This window comes from Heliangelus exortis, chromosome 2 (genome assembly GCF_036169615.1).
Source record: "Heliangelus exortis chromosome 2, bHelExo1.hap1, whole genome shotgun sequence".
NCBI lineage: Eukaryota > Metazoa > Chordata > Aves > Apodiformes > Trochilidae > Heliangelus > Heliangelus exortis.
This window is the reverse complement of record NC_092423.1, coordinates 2,483,355-2,501,463: the sequence shown is the minus strand read 5'-3', so window position 1 is coordinate 2,501,463 and position 18,109 is coordinate 2,483,355. Positions and strand designations below refer to the sequence as shown.

The 18,109-nt window shown below is 43.0% G+C and overlaps 1 long non-coding RNA gene across 1 annotated transcript; it reads right to left on the bottom strand.

Annotated features, from left to right (window-relative positions):
* Positions 1 to 6,659: 6,659 nt before the first annotated feature.
* On the bottom strand, positions 6,660 to 7,264 carry LOC139793654 (uncharacterized). The gene is made up of 2 exons (XR_011724695.1): positions 7,138 to 7,264; positions 6,660 to 6,839 (listed from the first exon to the last, which is right to left on the bottom strand). It is a non-coding gene; the product is annotated as an uncharacterized lncRNA (long non-coding RNA).
* Positions 7,265 to 18,109: the final 10,845 nt, after the last annotated feature.

Below are 18,109 nucleotides of genomic sequence, written 5' to 3'. Positions count from 1 at the left end.
CCCGCTGCAGCTCCCAGCCCATGGCACTGAGTGCCACATCCAGGCTCTTTTGAAATATCTCCAGGGATGGAGAATCCACCCCTTCCCTGGGCAGCCCATTCCAATGGCTGATCACCCTCTCCATGAAGAAATTCTTTCTAATGTCCAACCTAAACCTCCCCTGGCACAACTTGAGACCTCTTGTGCCCTCTTGTCTTGCTGAGAGTTGCCTGGGAAAAGAGCCCAACCCCCCCCTGGCTCCAACCTCCTTTCAGGGAGTTGTAGAGAGTGATGAGGTCTCCCCTGAGCCTCCTCTTCTCCAGCCTCAACACCCCCAGCTCCCTCAGCCCTTCCTCACAGGACTTGTGCTGGATCCCTTCCCAGCCTCCTTGCTCTTCTCTGGACCTGCTCCAGCACCTCAAGCTCCTTCCTGAGCTGAGGGGCCCAGAACTGGACACAGGACTCAAGCTGTGGCCTCCCCAGGGCTGAGCACAGGGGCAGAATCCCTTCCCTGGACCTGCTGGCCACGCTCTTCCTGAGCCAGCCCAGGATGCCATTGGCCTTCTTGGCCACCTGGGCACACTGCTGCCTCCTCTTCAGCTTCCTGGCAATCCAGACTCCCAGCTCCCTTTCTGCCACTCTGTGCCCAGCCTGGAGCTCCCCATGGGGTTGTTGTGGCCAAAGTGCAGGACCTGGCACTTGGAATGTTGAACCTCATCCCGTTGGGATCAGCCCAACTCTCCAGTCTGTCCAGGTCCCTCTGCAGAGCCCTCCTGCCTTCCAGCTGATCCACACTCCCCCCAGCTTAGTGTCATCTGCAAATTTGCTGATGATGGACTCAGTCCCCTCATCCAAGTCATCAATGAAGATATTGAACAGGACTGGGCCCAGTACTGATCCCTGGGGGACACCACGGCCGCCATTTTGATGCAGCCCCGTTCAGCACCACTCTCTGGGCCCGGCCCTCCAGCCAGTTCCTAACCCAGCACAGATGCCCCTGTCCAAGCTGTGGCCTGACAGCTTTTTCAGGAGAATCCTGTGGGAGACAGTGTCAAAGGCTATGATATGATAAAAGGAGCTCAGGTTGGTCATACACAGAGGGTTGGAGACAATACACAGGATATGGAGGAGAACCAGGCTCTTCTGAAGAGGTGGAGACCAGCAGGGGCATCCTGTGACTTCTCAAATATCATCACGGGACACCTATGTTTAGGAAACCAAGCTAAGGCTTTAGTAAGACAGGAAACTGATGTCAAAATACAGCCTGGATTCTGATTTCCTCAGCCTGCACCTGTTCATCCTAGCCTTAAAAACATCCTTTTCTTTTCAAGAGTAAATACGTTTTGAAGGGTATGATTGCACTGAGAGAAAAATGAAATGTCCTTTACTTGCAAAATGAAAAATAGAGAAGGAATAAAGATGGTTTTGGCAGAGCCTAAGATACATACTCAAGACAGTGATTAAGAATCAATATTTTAAAAGGCAGGTCGGTCACCCTCAGGCACCTGATCCAATTTAAGTATTTTTCTGAAAGCTTGGATATAAGTGCATACAGAACCACTTTCTAGGTCAATTTGAGGGAAAAGACTTCCTGTGAGGATCATAGGAGGTGACAGGAAAAACCCAAGGAGTGTTCTGGTCTGGACTCCCAGGAAAATTTGTATGAATGGAGCTTTCATCTCAAATGACTCCAACTGCAGCTTAGACACCCCCAACATATGTAAATCTCTATATTTCAATATTTAAAGGCATCTTCAATCTCAAACTGATTTTTCCTCTTGCAGTCAGATTTCCTCTGTCTTTATTTTTGTGTTTTACTCATAATGTAAAGTTCAGGGAATCATTGACAACTGCTGTGTGCTTTAGAGAAAATCCTTTCCCTCTCTCCATGTGTTCTACTGTTAGCATGGAAATTCAGGGACAGAATCCACTTGGCTTCATAGGCAGTAGGAGCTTGGCTGTCGTACTCCAACCCAAAGCTTGTAAACCAATCTAAATTTTATTTTTATTTTTAATAAAAAAAAGAAAAAGAAAAAGAAAAGGAAAAGGAAAAAGAAAAAGATAAGGAAAAAGAAAAAGAAAAAAAAAGAAGAAGAAAAAGAAAGAGAAAAAGAAAGAGAAAAAGAAAAAGAAAGAGAAGAAAAAGAAGAAGAAAAAGAAGAACAAGAAAGAGAAAAAGAAAAAGTAAAAGTAAAAGTAAAAGAAAATAAAAAAAGAAAAAGAAAAAGAAAAAGGAAAGGAAAAAGAAAAAGAAAAAGGAAAAGAAAAAGGAAAAGAAAAAGAAAAAGAAAAAGAAAAAGAAAAAGAAAAAGAAAAAGAAAAAGAAAAAGAAAAAGAAAAAGAAAAAGAAAAAGAAAAAGGAAAAGGAAAAGAAAAAGAAAAAGAAAAAGAAAAAGAAAAAGGAAAAGAAAAAGAAAAAGAAAAAGGAAAAGAAAAAGAAAAAGGAAAAGGAAAAGGAAAAGGAAAAGGAAAAGGAAAAGGAAAAAAAGAAAAAGGAAAAGAAAAAGGAAAAGAAAAAGAAAAAGAAATAGAAAAAGAAAAAGAAAAAGGAAAAAAAAGAAAAAGGAAAAGAAAAAGAAAAAGGAAAAGAAAAAGGAAAAAAAGAAAAAGGAAAAGAAAAAGAAAAAGGAAAAGAAAAAGGAAAAAAAGAAAAAGGAAAAGAAAAAGAAAAAGGAAAAGAAAAAGAAAAGGAAAAAGGAAAAGAAAGAGGAAAAAGAAAAGAAAAAGAAAGAGGAATAGAAAAAGGAAAAAAAAAAAAAAAAAAAAAAAAAAAAAAGACAAAAGGGAGAGAATGTATCTCTGGAATATTTGTAGACATCAGTTCAACCCCAGTGTGTGAAGAATTGATTTCAATGTAAGTAATGCACTTCTGTTTCAGTAAAACAGTTTTGCATATCTAATCCTGACTACTGTTAATTTTAGACATTCTAAAATAAGATGCATGTAATTAGGAATAGATAACCATGACAAGAGGCAATTGTTGCACCAAACATCAACAGATTTCTTTCTATTCCCTGCGACAAAAAATGGTAACATCATGGTTACAAATTAACCTTCAGCTGGGATATAAGCATCAGGAAAATGATTGTACATTGGAAAGTTTTTATACAAAAAAGAAGAATCATGAAAATACATTAAAGAAATACACATGAAACAGGATTTATTTTGTGCTTCCATAATGTAGAGTTTCATATTTGGTGGTTGAAATCTTGCCAGATCATGATAGAAGAGAGTAATTTTATTGTTGAAAATCACACCAAGATTTCATTCCTTCCAGCGTCTCCCCACCCTTAAATTAAAGAATTTCTCCCTCATGTCCAACCTCAATCTCCCCTTTCTCTCCAAGTTTTAACCCATTTCCCTTGTCCTCTCCCTACCCCCCCGTGTCCAAAGCCCTCCCCCAGCTTTCTTGGAGCCCCTTCAGATATTGGAAGGTTGCTCTGAGCTCACCTGGGAGCCTCCTCTTCTCCAGGCTGAACAACCCCAATCCCTCAGCCTGGCTTCCCAGGGAGCTGCTCAGCCCTCTGAGCATTTCAGTGGCTCTGCTCTGGACACCTTCCAGGAGCTCTGTGTCCTTCTGATGTTGGGGACTCCAGAACTGGGCACAGGACTCCAGGTGAGGTCTCAGCAGAGCAGTTTTTGATGATGGTTTTATAACTGAGAAGAAAACATTTATTCCCTAGGGCTTAAACTCAAAATTTAGCTGTACAAAACCCAGAGGTGACCTAGGACAGCTGACGGTAACTCATCTAACTGTGGCACCCCATCCCTCCTTCCCTAAGGAAGTGGGAGCAGTGGAATTCAGTGGTAATGTTACATCTGATACCTGCAAATCAGCCTTTCCTTTCACTGGGGAAGGACAAAGAAGGATTTCATTCCAGTATGAACCAGATCATCCACTGTATTAGAAGGCAAGGCATGGACAGATGAGCTTCCAGGTGGTGGTTCTGGATTTTGATGTGTTGGAGTTATAGAACATGTTTTAAATAACAGTTACATAGGAGTTTGATCCCAGCTCTTGTTACTTGAGGAGGAGGAAGAAAACAGGACCTAGAGCTATAGAGCTTTTCTGTTTTGTTGGGGTTTTTTTTGGTCTTTTTTTTTTTGGTTGATTGGTTAGATGTTTTTCTTTTTTGGGTGGAAGACAGAGACAGGTAGTTTACCATTCATATTAGTACTTATTAGTACAGCCCATTCCAATGTCTGATCACCCTCTCCATAAAGAAATTCTTTCTAATGTCCAACCTAACCCTCCCCTGGCACAACTTGAGACCTCTTGTGCCCTCTTGTCTTGCTGAGAGTTGCCTGGGAAAAGAGCCCAACCCCCCCCTGGCTCCAACCTCCTTTCAGAGAGTTGGAGAGAGTGATGAGGTCTCCCCTGAGCCTCCTCTTCTCCAGCCTCAATACCCCCAGCTCTCTCAGCCTCTCCTCATAGGATCTGTGCTGGATCCCTTCACCAGCCCAGTTGCCTCCTTTGGACCTGCTCCAGGACCTTGATATCCTTCCTGAACTGAGGGGCCCGGAACTGGAAACGAGACTTGAGGTGTGGCCTCACCAGAACTGAGTACAGGGGCAGATCATCTTATTCCAACCCCCCTGCATGGGCAAGGAATCCTTTCACTAGATCAGGTTGATCCAAGCCCCATCCAACCTGGCCTTCAGCTCTTCCAGGGATGGAGAAGCTACAACTTCCTTTGGCAACCTGTTCCAGGGGCTCAGCACCCTGAAATTCAAGAATTCCTTCCCCATGTCCAACCTCAATCTCCCCTTTCTCTCCAAGTTTTAACCCATTTCCCTTGTCCTCTCCCTACCCCCCCGTGTCCAAAGCCCTCCCCCAGCTTTCTTGGAGCCCCTTCAGATATTGGAAGGTTGCTCTGAGCTCACCTGGGAGCCTCCTCTTCTCCAGGCTGAACAACCCCAATCCCTCAGCCTGGCTTCCCAGGGAGCTGCTCAGCACTCTGAGCATTTAATGGCTCTGAGCCACTGGAACATTTTACTGCTGTTAACCTCTTATCTATACATCTCCAGCTTGCTTTTCAGAAATGTGATGTCAGGGACCTTCTGCTTGTTCAGCAATTAAGTTCTCTGTTGGGAAGTCACCAGAATGATGATTGCAGACAGTTTAAATTTTGCACCAATTTTACCAATCAGCTTTGTGGATGAGAGGTGACAGTGACATCCACATATCCAAAACAAAAGATTCCCAAAGTCTGTAGAGATGAGTTCTGTGTATGGCTAAGGGAATATGTGTGGTATTTTTAAGGGGATATTCAGCTGATCCTAGAGGTTTTTTTTTCCAATCAGAGCTGTTGTGTTTTGGTATTATATGGTATTACATTTGGTCTTATTTAGCATTATGCAGTTGGCTGGGATGATGGAGAACTGAGCTCAACATGCACCTTCTATCCCAATCTATCCCATGAATCTGAAATTCATGCATATCCCTGTCATTTCCTAGCCTCATATCCAGACAGGATGGCAACCATCCTTCTTGGTCTCTTTTTCCTGACACAATCACATTCCTCATCTTTTCCTTCCCTCTGACCTCACTCCTGACCATGTCACTATTTCCTTATCCCACCTTTGGATGCTGTAAGGACAGAGGCCTTTTTTTTTTTAGTTTGCTTTTCTTTTTTCTCCACCAAGGCCAGCTCCAGGAACACGTCCACTAATAGCTGAATTTTTCCTCCCTCCTCTCTTTCTGGACTCTTAACCTTGGCTGGGATGCCAGGCAGCAAAGGTTTTTGTGGGCAACTTGAATAGCTCTGCACACGTGCAATCTGTTTTTTCAGGAAGTGCCTTCTCCTCCTGCCAGCACTGAGTCATTGGCACCGAGCAGTCCTCTGGCCTTGCCAGGAAGAAATACCCAAGCTGTGGAAGAGGAGAGGCTTTTAGTTTAGGGAACCCAATGCCTGACTCTGGGAAAACCACCAAGGGAGCAAAATGTAAGAGGAGGACCCATCAGTACCCACAGACAGAGTGAAAGCTGCCAGCCAGGAAGGTTCAGTCCATTTATCACATTTATCACTATGGATAAACCTGACTTGTCTCTGGACAGCAGATCTTTCCTCACCTTTCCCAAGGCCTTGTCCTACAGATTTATCTCATCATTAGGTGGCCTGAAGTTGCATCAGGGGAGGTTTAGGGATATTAGGGAGAATAATTCTTTACTGAGAGATTAATCAGGCATTGGAATGGGCTTCCCAGGGAGGTGCTGGAGTCGGCATCCCTGGAGGTGTAGATGAGGCACTTGAGGACATGATCTAGTGGGCATGTTGATACAGATATATTTATTTTATTATTTAATTTTTAATTTTATTTTACTGGGGGCGGGGGGATGCTGATGGCTGGATGTGGTGATCTCTGAGGTCTTTTCCAACCGTGACAATTCTGTGATTCCATGATTTAAATAAAAAAATCATTTCCTCTTGCCAGCAACTAGTCCTGTAAATAATTATTGATGGGAAGAGAGTCCATACACATTCCATAGTCAAAAAGAATCCCCATCACCTATTTTTTGTGACTCCTGGGGCTGCTGAATACATTTGCCCTACCACAATGCAGAGCTGGCTCTGTTGATTGCATTACAGAATCACAGAATATTTAGGTTGGAAGAGCCTTCCAAGATCATCCATTACTATGACTGTAGCACAGAAGAAAAATAAAGCAGTGGTGGGTGATCCTTGTCCATGTTTAGTTTTTTTCAGTCAATTTAGGATGGCATTGCCACATTGGTCACAGACAGACAGTGCTACTTTCTCCCTCCTATCTTTCCCTTCAAAGTCCTGCTACTTCCTTTATTTTAGGACTGAGATTGAGGCTGAGCCAGAGCAGGGAAGGAATCCAGAGGAATTATAACTCTGTCAAGAAAGAAGAAGGTGATTTTCAGCTAGATGGAGGGCCCTGGTTCCCCATGGCAGGGCTGCACAAGAGGTAATACGAGCAGCAGGTACATTGGTGGAATGAGCTCCTTGGAAGTTTTTTCAGAGCAGGCTGGACTTCAGTTGACCTAAAGAAATCTAAGTCCAAAAGGTAAAGCACTCACAAAGCTCCTGTGTCTTCTGTACAGCCAGGTCTGTATTTCACACACATCCAACAGCCCTCCCTCAAGGTTGCATGTCAGGTGCAGCCATCACATTTTAGACTCAATTTTCCTACCTTTCCAGGTGCTCAATATGGGAAGAGAGATGACCCCAGGACTTCAGGGCTGCTTTCCACAGAATATCCCTGTTTTGCAGTGAGCGTGTTGGAGAGGTCAGGATGCTTATAGCCTCTGCAGAGTGAATTTTCTCTAGCAACTGGATGTAGATAGGAAGAATGCTCAAAAATCACCCCAGAAGCACCTCAGAAGTTGCACTGGAAGATAGAAAACCTGTGGTAGAAAAAAAAGAAGCAGTTCAAACCCCACGCAAGTGCCTGAGTTAGTTGGTGGCAGAGATTTGGCATCAAGAGGAGCATAACCAAGCCAACAGACACAAACAGCTTTGAATCATGCTCTGTGTATGTTGTAGATACCACTTAGGGATTATTACTTACTGTTGAACTGCCAGGGCTTACTCCAAAGGAATCTAAAATCCTTCTGGTAAGACTTCCACTCGTCTCCTCAGATGAAAATGGGAGGAGAAAGTGAGGCTGAATGAGGGTAGATTTCCTCTGGATAATGAACCTGGCATTTTCTTTTACCTGCTTCCTATTTTCAGCCTGTGATATCCCTCTGGTGACATTCATCCTGCCACCAGGACACCTCATTTGTCAATACAACATTCCTCTGGATGGTGATGTTGAGAACTGGGGCTGTTCAGCTTGGAGAAGAGAAAGCTCCCAGGGGACCTTAGAGTGGCCTTTCAACATATAGAAGGGAGGTTTATAGAATGGGAAGAGAATTTTTGCTAAAACTTTATTGACACAAGAGTTTTAAAATGAGAAAATAGGTTCAGACTGGATATAAGGAAGAAATTTTTTATGGTCAAGGTGGTGAGATCCTGGCCCAGGTTTCCCTTCCCACAGAGAAGCTGTGGCTGCCCCATCCCTGGAAGTGTTGAAGGTTGGATGAGGCTTGGAACAACCTGGGCTGGGGGAGGGGTCCCTGACCATGACAGAGGGGTTGGAATTAGATGATCTTAAAGGTCCCTTCCAACCCAAACCATGTTATGAAATAGGTCCTATAAAAAGTCAGCCAGGGACATGGCAGCTGCTGTGTCACAGGAGCTAAGGAGAGAGGGAGAAGAGTTTTTTCTGAGGAGGGAGAAAGAAGTCAGTTGCATTTCTGTGTCAGATGATGACATAGTTTAACAGGGTTTATTGCACATTTCACAAGAAGAGCAGAGATGGTCAGAAAGAAGAAATCTGCCTTTTCCTGGCTGCTGTCTGTGTCAGGCAGAGCCTCATGGGAGAACGAAGAAATGCTGTCTTTCCTGAAAACACCTGAGCTGGCTCAGTTGGGAAAAACTTCTGTAGGATGGGGAACAAACAGAGAGGGAGAGAGGCATCTGGAGAGGAGCCCAGGGCATAGGATAGGCTGGGATATTTCCTGATGGGAGCTTCCCTCTGGAGGAGGGAGCGGAGCCACAATGAAGCTGTGGGAGAAAAAAAGGGATTTTTCTTTGGGATTGAGAGGGGATGGAGTTCATGCAGGAAGTGACAGGAGGTGGTGGGAAAGCAAGAGTGAGGCAAAAAGACCTCCCACAAACCTCTGAAAGGCACAGTGGGGAGGGCTCGGTTGCAAACCTTTTAATTTCATGTCTCACTCTGATGTGACTTCCAGTGTTTTATGAGTTACATTGGTGACATCTTTTAGACTCCTAGAGCCTGAGGTTGGATCTCTTGCCTTTTGACATGCTCTGTTCAAAAAAACCATGGTCTGATCTGTTTCCATGTTCTGACTAACCCAGGGGCCCACCAAAGAGCTCATAACCCAAGTCACTTGTCAATAAGTAAGGAATCTGCCCTCTGCCTCCCTTCACCTCCCCTTCTCTTGACTTTACAAAAGCATTTGGAGAGAATTTTTTTCTGCAGGCTGTGGGAAGGGGGTGATATGAGACCTTCCAGCCTACAAGGACACCTAAATCTGCACAACTGGGCAAAGGTCAGGGAGAGAAGAAGGACTGGACAAGGTTTGAGAGTTACAATCACTGTTCCTGTTTCATTTTTTTTTTTTTTTTTTGAAGGGGTGGGAAAATGGGGGAGCTAATATCAGCCCATAATGTCACCTCTTGAATCCCAGTCCAAAGTATAAAATTTTCACCCTGCACACAGAAGGTGTCTCAGCACCTTTGTCTGGCCAGCAACTAAAATGTCTGGAGATGTCCACATGTTCTTCTGGAAAGGATAAGGATACAGGAAGTTTAGGAAGTTTCCTCAGTTTAGGAAGGATATCGAGGTCCTTGAGCAGGTCCAAAGGAGGCAACTGGGCTGGTGAAGGGACTCAAGCACAGATCCTATGAGGAGAGGCTGAGGGAGCTGGGGGTGTTGAGGCTGGAGAAGAGGAGGCTCAGGGGAGACCTCATCACTCTCTCCAACTCCCTGGAAGGAGGTTGGAGCCAGGGGGGGGTTGGGCTCTTTTCCCAGGCAGCTCTCAGCAAGACAAGAGGGCACAAGAGGTCTCAAGTTGTGCCAGGGGAGGTTTAGGTTGGACATTAGAAAGAATTTCTTTCTGGAGAGGGTGCTCAGCCATTGGAATGGGCTGCCCAGGGAAGGGGTGGATTCCCCATCCCTGGAGATATTTCAAAAGAGCCTGGATGTGGCACTCAGTGCCATGGGCTGGGAACCACGGGGGGAGTGGATCAAGGGTTGGACTTGATGATCTCTGAGGTCCCTTCCAACCCAGCACATTCTAGGATTCTATGATTCTAGGGGCAGGACCATCTACTTCCCCATGAGTTCATTGATGCTTTTGAAGGTCAAGCAGAATGGATCCTAAGAATACAGTCTGGAGATGAATAAAATAATTGCACACCAATTACCATCACCTCAATTACCATCTTAGAGGCAGAGACTCTTTGGATCAAGCCTATAAACATCAAACCCAAAACTTTCCCAAAGGTCTCACCAGGACCTTTGTCTACAGATTCACCTTCTTTCAACTTCAAGCTGTTTCAATGATGCTTTTGGACCAGAAAAGAGACCTCAGACTTTTTTGATCTCTCCAACAAAGAACTTGAAGAAGGTAAGGACCTGACTGTGTTTTTATAGCAGGAGATGACACTCAGATTACAAACTAAACTAATCTTTGTCCAGAAATCTTCTGCAACCATACACAACCGGTAGAAAACTTGTTGCATACTGAACACCATCCCCTGTGTTTTCACCAGGGACATCATTCCTGGGATATATTCCCATCCTGCATTCTCTTATCTCCTCTCTGGACTGGCCAGATCCTCTCTTTTTGCTATAGGTGACAAACCAAAAGAGCACTGGAGTATTGCTGAAGGGGTGGGAATTCCTGTGTGGCCTCTAGAGTCCCTTTCTCATGCTGAGATGTTCACTTGTGCTTAGGTCAGCCACACAAACCAGGACAGGTTTCTCTTCTACTCTTCCACTAAACAAATCCAAAAAATGGTTTGACTCTGGTTTTCTGAGAGCTCTGTGTCAGGAAAAGGACCACCAACAATTGGCAGTCAATGATGTGGAGGGTACACTTGAGAAAAGGACTATTTAGCAGCAGCACATGAGCTCTTAATGTCCTTGGGGAAAGCCAACATAAAGATTTTTTTATTGCAATCATAAAACTTGAAACTTGCATGTGGTGGAAGGAGGAAGCAGCAAAAAAAGGTCTGTGGCAAGTGCTCCTGTGATGCTGCTCCACAGGCTGCAAAGGAGAGAAGCATCAGATGTGAGAGATGTGAGTCCCAGGAGTGGCTGCTTGGGAATAATCTTCTAAGAATTCTTGGGAATCTGGGAGATTCATTGAAACCCACATTATTCTTCTGCTGTGTTCTGAAAGATCTTTTTCTGTATCTTTTATCAGGGGTTAAAAGCAAATATTTGGGAAAAAAGCAAATCTTATGATGAATCCTAAATTTCAACAACAATGAATCCTAAAGTTCAACACCATGTTTTGGAAAAAAATATTTTGTCATCTTGAAACATCTTGTTTATTCTATCTGTTTAATCTTTTTATCTTAATTTATATTGGTTCACATTGCCTTGAGTGTCATGCATGTGATTACAAATGGATGTTGTAACATGGCCATCCAGTTTTTAGAATAGTCAAATAATTTTATTTTACATTTAGGGGTAATTAAGGACAGATGCTTCTAAGTACTAATTCAAACATTTTTCTTTTTTATTTGTTTATTTTTTTATTGTTCCCTCTAGAAAAATTTCCTCTAAAAAGAAAACCAAATACTATTCTTCAACTTGACTTCAAGCTATGAGGATGGGAACATTCTAAGACTTGCTGCCTGTGGTACAGCATTGAGAGTTCTATTCATGCCACAGAATCCCCACAACAGAAGACTCTGATACAAGGAAAAGACCTCTGAGATCATCAAATCTATGCAAAGCCTTGAAAAGTGCCTTTAGAAATATTTACTGTGTATGGGGTGTGTGATGATGTGTGCACCAAAATGGAATATCCCAAAAGGTTGGGGTCTCTCCATGGACCCAAAGGTTTGAGTGTGCAATGGGAGCAGAGGGAGACAACCAGATTCATCCAGCCTGACTACTTCTCTCTTGCTCTTGCTCTTTTTCTCTCTCTTTTTGTCTTTGTCTTTGTCTTTGTCTTTGCCTTTGTCTTTCTCTCTTTCTCTTTCTCTTTCTCTTTCTCTTTCTCTTTCTCTTTCTCTTTCTCTTTCTCTCTTTCTCTTTCTCTTTCTCTTTCTCTTTCTCTTTCTCTTTCTCTTTCTCTTTCTTTCTCTTTCTCTTTCTCTTCCTCTTCCTCTTCCTCTTCCTCTTTCTTTCCTTCTCTTTTTTCTCTCTTTTTTCTCTTTCTCTTTTTCTCTCTCTCTTTTCTTTCTCTTTCTTTTTCTCTTTCTTTCTCTTTTTTCTCTCTTCCTCTCTCTCTCTCTCTCTCTCTCTTTCTTTCTCTTTCTCTTTCTCTTTCTCTTTTTCTTTTTCTCTTCCTCTTTCTCTTTCTCTCTTTCCCTTCATTCATCCTCTTTTTTTTTCCATTACTGAACTCCATAAACTGGCAAGAGTGAACATACACATTCCCATTCATGTGATTCTTCCCATCCTGACAGGTCCTTTTCAGGTGGTGGGACTCAGGAGCTATTTCAGCTGAGGATAACCCAGCTAACTCTCAAGGCCCTCTTGTTAAAAATAAGTTGCCTTCCATGTGCTTCTCCCACACAGGGAAACCAAATCCTTTTGTTGGTCAGCTGGAAATCTGCTCAGCCACCTGAAATTCATTGTGGATGAGAGTTTTTACAATGCTTGGTGTCAGTATCTCCACTCAAATGTCAGCCAGGGGCTCTGTTAAGTCAACAGGAGCTTTTCCCATTGTCTCCAGTGTCCTCTGAAGGAGGCTGGAGGTGGTGGAGGTTTCAATTCTTCATTGTGTGGAAGCCTGATTTTGTAGTTAAGGTGCTGGTGTGGATAGAGAACCATTTTGGGTCCCTAATTTGTGGGATTAAGGCAGAGACATTTTAACAGTTCATTGGAAATTAAAAAAAAAAAAAAAACCTAAATAATAATAATAATAAATATTTTGTTAGTTAGTTTTATGACTCCTCAAAATGCATGTTTTGCACAATCCAGTGTTCAATCCCCTCCTTATGCCTCAGAATTTTTTTCTATTTTCTCAAAAGAACAAAGCTCCTTTGCCTGCACTGTGACCCTGTGTCCTCCCATCTGAAAATTCAACCTCAGACAATTTAAGAGAAGGCAAAAAAGGCAGTGAGGATTGGAGCAGACTGGCATTTTACCATTTAAAACTGTTTTATTAATGAAAAAAAAAAACGAAAAAACAACAAACCCCAACATATTTTGGGCCACTCAAGCACATTGTATGGTTCTTTTCAGTTCACTGAGTTCTGAAAGCCCCAGATGTTCAGTGCCAGGGTTTCTGCTAAATGACACATTTTCATTTCTTGAAATGTAAAATGCTTTCTCCTGATGGCATTTCCATTTTTAAAAATGCTTATCCATCACTTGATACAACCTGGGATGGTTTTCCTAGCAGTGGAAGCAAAGAAAGCAGCTTTCCTACCACATTATGTCTGTTTAATACAAGACTTTGTTGTCTCAGAAGATGTAAGCTTTGGCTGATGCTTTTCCTGTGGTTGGGACATTTTCAGTGACTCCCATCTGAATTCTTTTGTGCCTAATATTTAAAGCTATTTCTGAGTATTTAGGCTTTGTGTAACACAATGGGCTCCTGAGCTCTCTTCAGCCCTGGGGATGTGATCCTAACATAAAGAACAGTCAGAGCTCATGGTGTTCTTGGGTTTTCTCCCTCTATTTTTTTATTATTATTTTTTATTACTATTTTTTTTTTTTTTTTTTTTTTTCTTTCTTTTAATAACATGTCTATAAAGCAGGGTCTCTGCAAATCTAAACTTAGGAAATAAACCATACGTGCTCTGGCAAAACTGAACAAATCACACTGTGATGGGTGGACCCCAGCAGCCCAGGCCATAAAACATCTCAGAGTTCAGAAGTTTAGAACTACAAATGTGCACACACACTCCACTAAGCAATAAAAGGGAAGCAAAACTAACAAACAGGCAAAGCTTCCACTTCAACATCTGTGTTGGTAACAGATCCCTTGAAGCATCTTCCTATTGCTTATATCTACAGGCTGGGCACAGAGTGGCTGAGAGCAGCCAGACAGAGAGGGAGCTGGGAGTCTGGATTGCCAGGAAGCTGAAGAGGAGCCAGCAGTGTGCCCAGGTGGCCAAGAAGTCCAATGGCATCCTGGGCTGGCTCAGGAAGAGCGTGGCCAGCAGGTCCAGGGAAAGGATTCTGCCCCTGTGCTCAGCCCTGGGGAGGCCACAGCTTGAGTCCTGTGTCCAGTTCTGGGCCCCTCAGCTCAGGAAGGAGATTGAGGTGCTGGAGCAGGTCCAGAGAAGAGCAAGGAGGCTGGGAAGGGATCCAGCACAAGTCCTGTGAGGAAGGGCTGAGGGAGCTGGGGGTGTTGAGGCTGGAGAAGAGGAGGCTCAGGGGAGACCTCATCACTCTCTCCAACTCCCTGAAAGGAGGTTGGAGCCAGGGGGGGGTTGGGCTCTTTTCCCAGGCAACTCTCAGCAAGACAAGAGGGCACAAGAGGTCTCAAGTTGTGCCAGGGGAGGTTTAGGTTGGACATTAGAAAGAATTTCTTTCTGGAGAGGGTGCTCAGACATTGGAATGGGCTGCCCAGGGAAGGGGTGGATTCTCCATCCCTGGAGATATTTCCAAAGAGCCTGGATGTGGCACTCAGTGCCATGGGCTGGGAACTGCAGCGGGAGTGGATCAAGGGTTGGACTTGATGATCTCTGAGGTCCCTTCCAACCCAGCCAATTCGAGGATTCTGTGATCTTCCCATTGCTTATATCTGAGCCTTTCTCTGTTCAAGGCAGCAAACAACCTCCCTATAACTTTTGGGTGGACCCAGGAATCTTCCTCCTTGGGCTTTCCAGGTCTTGTTCTTCATCTCCTGATGCAATTCAAGGAATGGCACTCTGGAAGACCCAGAGATTTAATTGCACCAGATCCAGGCTACATCAACACAGAGGCACCACACTTTGTGATTCCCACACAAAAGGATTAGGTTTTCTCAAATGTATTCTTTGGGGAAGGGCTGGACTTAGTAAAAAATACCCAAACACCCACAACCAAAAAAAAACAACACAAAAGCTTCAGGAAAATTCCCATTATGATGTGTGTTTAGAATATAAGATGTGCATTTAGTGTACGCGTAGGTTCCAAAGCATTTGGCATTTCTAAAGTTTACATGAAGAAAAATTTAAATTCCAGTGAAGTACATGTTTTTCTTCAACTCAGCACCTCTTTATAAAGTGTGATTTTATTTAATATTTTAATGAGAGTTCAAAATAAACCATTTTTAGAAAGAGATGAAAAATGGAAATTATTTCGGTTTTCCGAATGAAAAAGTTTATTTTCCTCTTCAGAAAACAACTTTTCTTGTGAAAAGTGTTTGATTTAATGAACTCTATTTTTTTTCTGGACATATACAGAAGTAAAATATCCCAGCTGCATTTAGCTGGGCTGATTTGTGACTTGTACACAGGACTTGCCAAACTCACACTCAAAGTGAGCATTAAGAACTTTGAAAAAGAATATTTTTTTTTTTTCACCTAAGATCACTGATTTAAATTATCTGTCCATCTGCCATTTCCATATCTACTGAACACCCCTGAAGATCCCAAATGTCACTGGATATCTGAGGTATCTGGATGCCTTTCCATATCATCAGTATTACAGTACAGGGTTCCCAACTTTTTTACTGTTGAAAAATCATGAATATCTTCCTTATTTTTAAATTGAAGTATCATTTTCCCACAAAACTTAAGTAAATTCACTAAGGTTTCTTGCTCTTCCTCTCATCCAACTTCAAGCCTGATTTCCTGCACCTCATAGTATATAACTTTAAAAAAATCATAAATATCTGGGATTTTTTGAGCTAGAAAAAATGCACTGAGATGTGCACACACATGCAGGCTCCATGTGAACATATCCAGCATCACAATCCCACCAAACCAAACCACATCTAAACCACAAAGCAAAGCCCAATAAAAAACACAAAATAATAATTCACAAGAGAATGACATCCCAGAATCCCCTCATCTGACTGTGAACTTTAATTTGGGAATGATCATTCTGTATCTCCCCAGCACCTGGGTACCACATCCCAACCCAAAGGGAATAAGAGACTTTGAAACTGCAGCTTAATTACTGGGATTACTGCTGATGGGAATGGATCTCAGCACACACAGGGCTGGAGCATTTGGACATCTGGTAGAATCCAGGGATTGGCCCAATTTTGTGGATGTACCTGTGGGTTTTTTGTTTCTTTTTTGGTACCTCTGTTTGTGAGCAGGTATCCAACCTTTCCTTTTTGTGAGCAGGTATCCAACTTGAATAAGAGACTTTGAAATTGCAGCTTAATTACTGGGATTAATGCTGATGGGAATGGATCTCAACACACACAGGGCTGGAGCATTTGGACATCTGGTAGAATCCAGGGATTGACCTAATTTTGTGGATGTACCTGTGGGGTTTTTTGGGTTTTTTTTTTTGGTACCTGTGTTTTTGAGCAGGTATCCAACCTTTCCTTTTTGTGAGCAGGTATCCAACTGGAGTAAGAGACTTTGAAACTGCAGCTTAATTACTGGGATTACTGCTGATGGGAATGGATCTCAACACACACAGGGCTGGAGCATTTGGACATCTGGTAGAATCCAGGGACTGACCCAATTTTGTGGATATACCTGTGGGTTTGGTTTTTTTTTTGGTACCTGTGTTTTTGAGCAGGTATCCAACCTTTCCTTTTTGTGAGCAGGTATCCAACTGGAGTAAGAGACTTTGAAACTGCAGCTTAATTACTGGGATTAATGCTGATGGGAATGGATCTCAACACACACAGGGCTGGAGCATTTGGACATCTGGTAGAATCCAGAGATTGACCCAATTTTGTGGATATACCTGTGGGTTTGTTTTTTGTTTCTTTTTTGGTACCTGTGTTTTTGAGCAGGTATCCAACCTTTCCTTTTTGTGAGCAGGTATCCAACTTGAATAAGAGACTTTGAAATTGCAGCTTAATTACTGGAATTACTGCTGATGGGAATGGATCTCAGCACACACAGGGCTGGAGCATTTGGGCATCTGGTAAAATCCAGGGATTGAGCCAATTTTGTGGATGTACCTGTGGGTTTGTTTTTTTTTTTTTTTTTTGGTACACGTGTTTGTGAGCAGGTATCCAACCTTTCCTTTTTGTGAGCAGGTATCCAACTGGAGTAAGAGACTTTGAAATTGCAGCTTAATTACTGGGATTACTGCTGATGGGAATGGATCTCAGCACACACAGGGCTGGAGCATTTGGACATCAGAATCCAGGGACTGACCCAATTTTGTGGATGTACCTCTGGGTTTTTTGTTTCTTTTTTGGTACCTCTGTTTGTGAGCAGGTATCCAACCTTCCATTTCCTTTTTGTGAGCAGGTATCAAACTTGAACAGGGCTTTTATGACCAAAAAAGCATTCCAGTAGCAGACAGCAACTACCCTCAGGGGAACCACATCCTCACCTTGCTCAGAGGTGACCAGAGATGTGCTGCTCGCCAGCCAAAAGTGGTTTCTCTGCTACACCTTATGAAACAATCAGCTCTTCCCTCCTAGTGACAGCCAGGACAGGAGAAACCACCAACACCCATCCTGGCAGGGATCTGAATGGAATTCTTTTCCTTGCAGCCAAAGGAAGGAGGAAGAATGAACTGAAAGGTCTGCTTAGGAGGTGAGCAGATTCCCAGAACCTAAGTTGGGGTTGATTGAAAGCTGCTGGTGTTGGGACCTTTTCCAAAAGACTTGAAAGATGCAATCCTAAGTCCCAGTGGAACCCAGTAACATCAGGACTACAGTGGTCTAAGTTGTTCAGCCCAGATGTTGAACTGAAAACCAGAAACAAACAAACCCCTACTCCCCCCATCAAAAAAAAAAAAAAAAAAAAAAAAAAGACAGGAAAAAAGAAGTTATCCCAAAAGAATTCTTTTTGGAGCCAGTTGGCTTTGCTTAAATATCCCTTGAAACAGGCAGAACTGGGGGGAGATGTGTCTCCCACAGGTTAAGTTTTCTTAAGGATTACCCAAATAAAGTCAAAGCAAGTGTTAGACTGAAGAGGTTCAACCACCAACAGGATTTTCCTGGCTATAGTGTACTAGAGGGTTTTTCCAGAGTTTTTTAACAAGCTTTCTTTTCCATAAAGTCTCTACCCCCTAAATATGAAAAAAAAAAAACAAGAGGAAGAAAGGTATAAAGAATAGGACTGATTGATTATTTTTTTTTTCCTCAGTACTTACCCTGTAAAGAGATGACTGACTGGTAGGTTTTTGCTTCACACCTTCAAAGAATATATACAAAGAATAGATTATCTACTTGGTTGGAGACAAACCTTGTGGAAAGGGACCTGGGGGTTTTGGTGGACAAGAGGCTCAAGATGAGCCAAGAGGATGCTGGGCTGCATCCCCAAGGGCATCA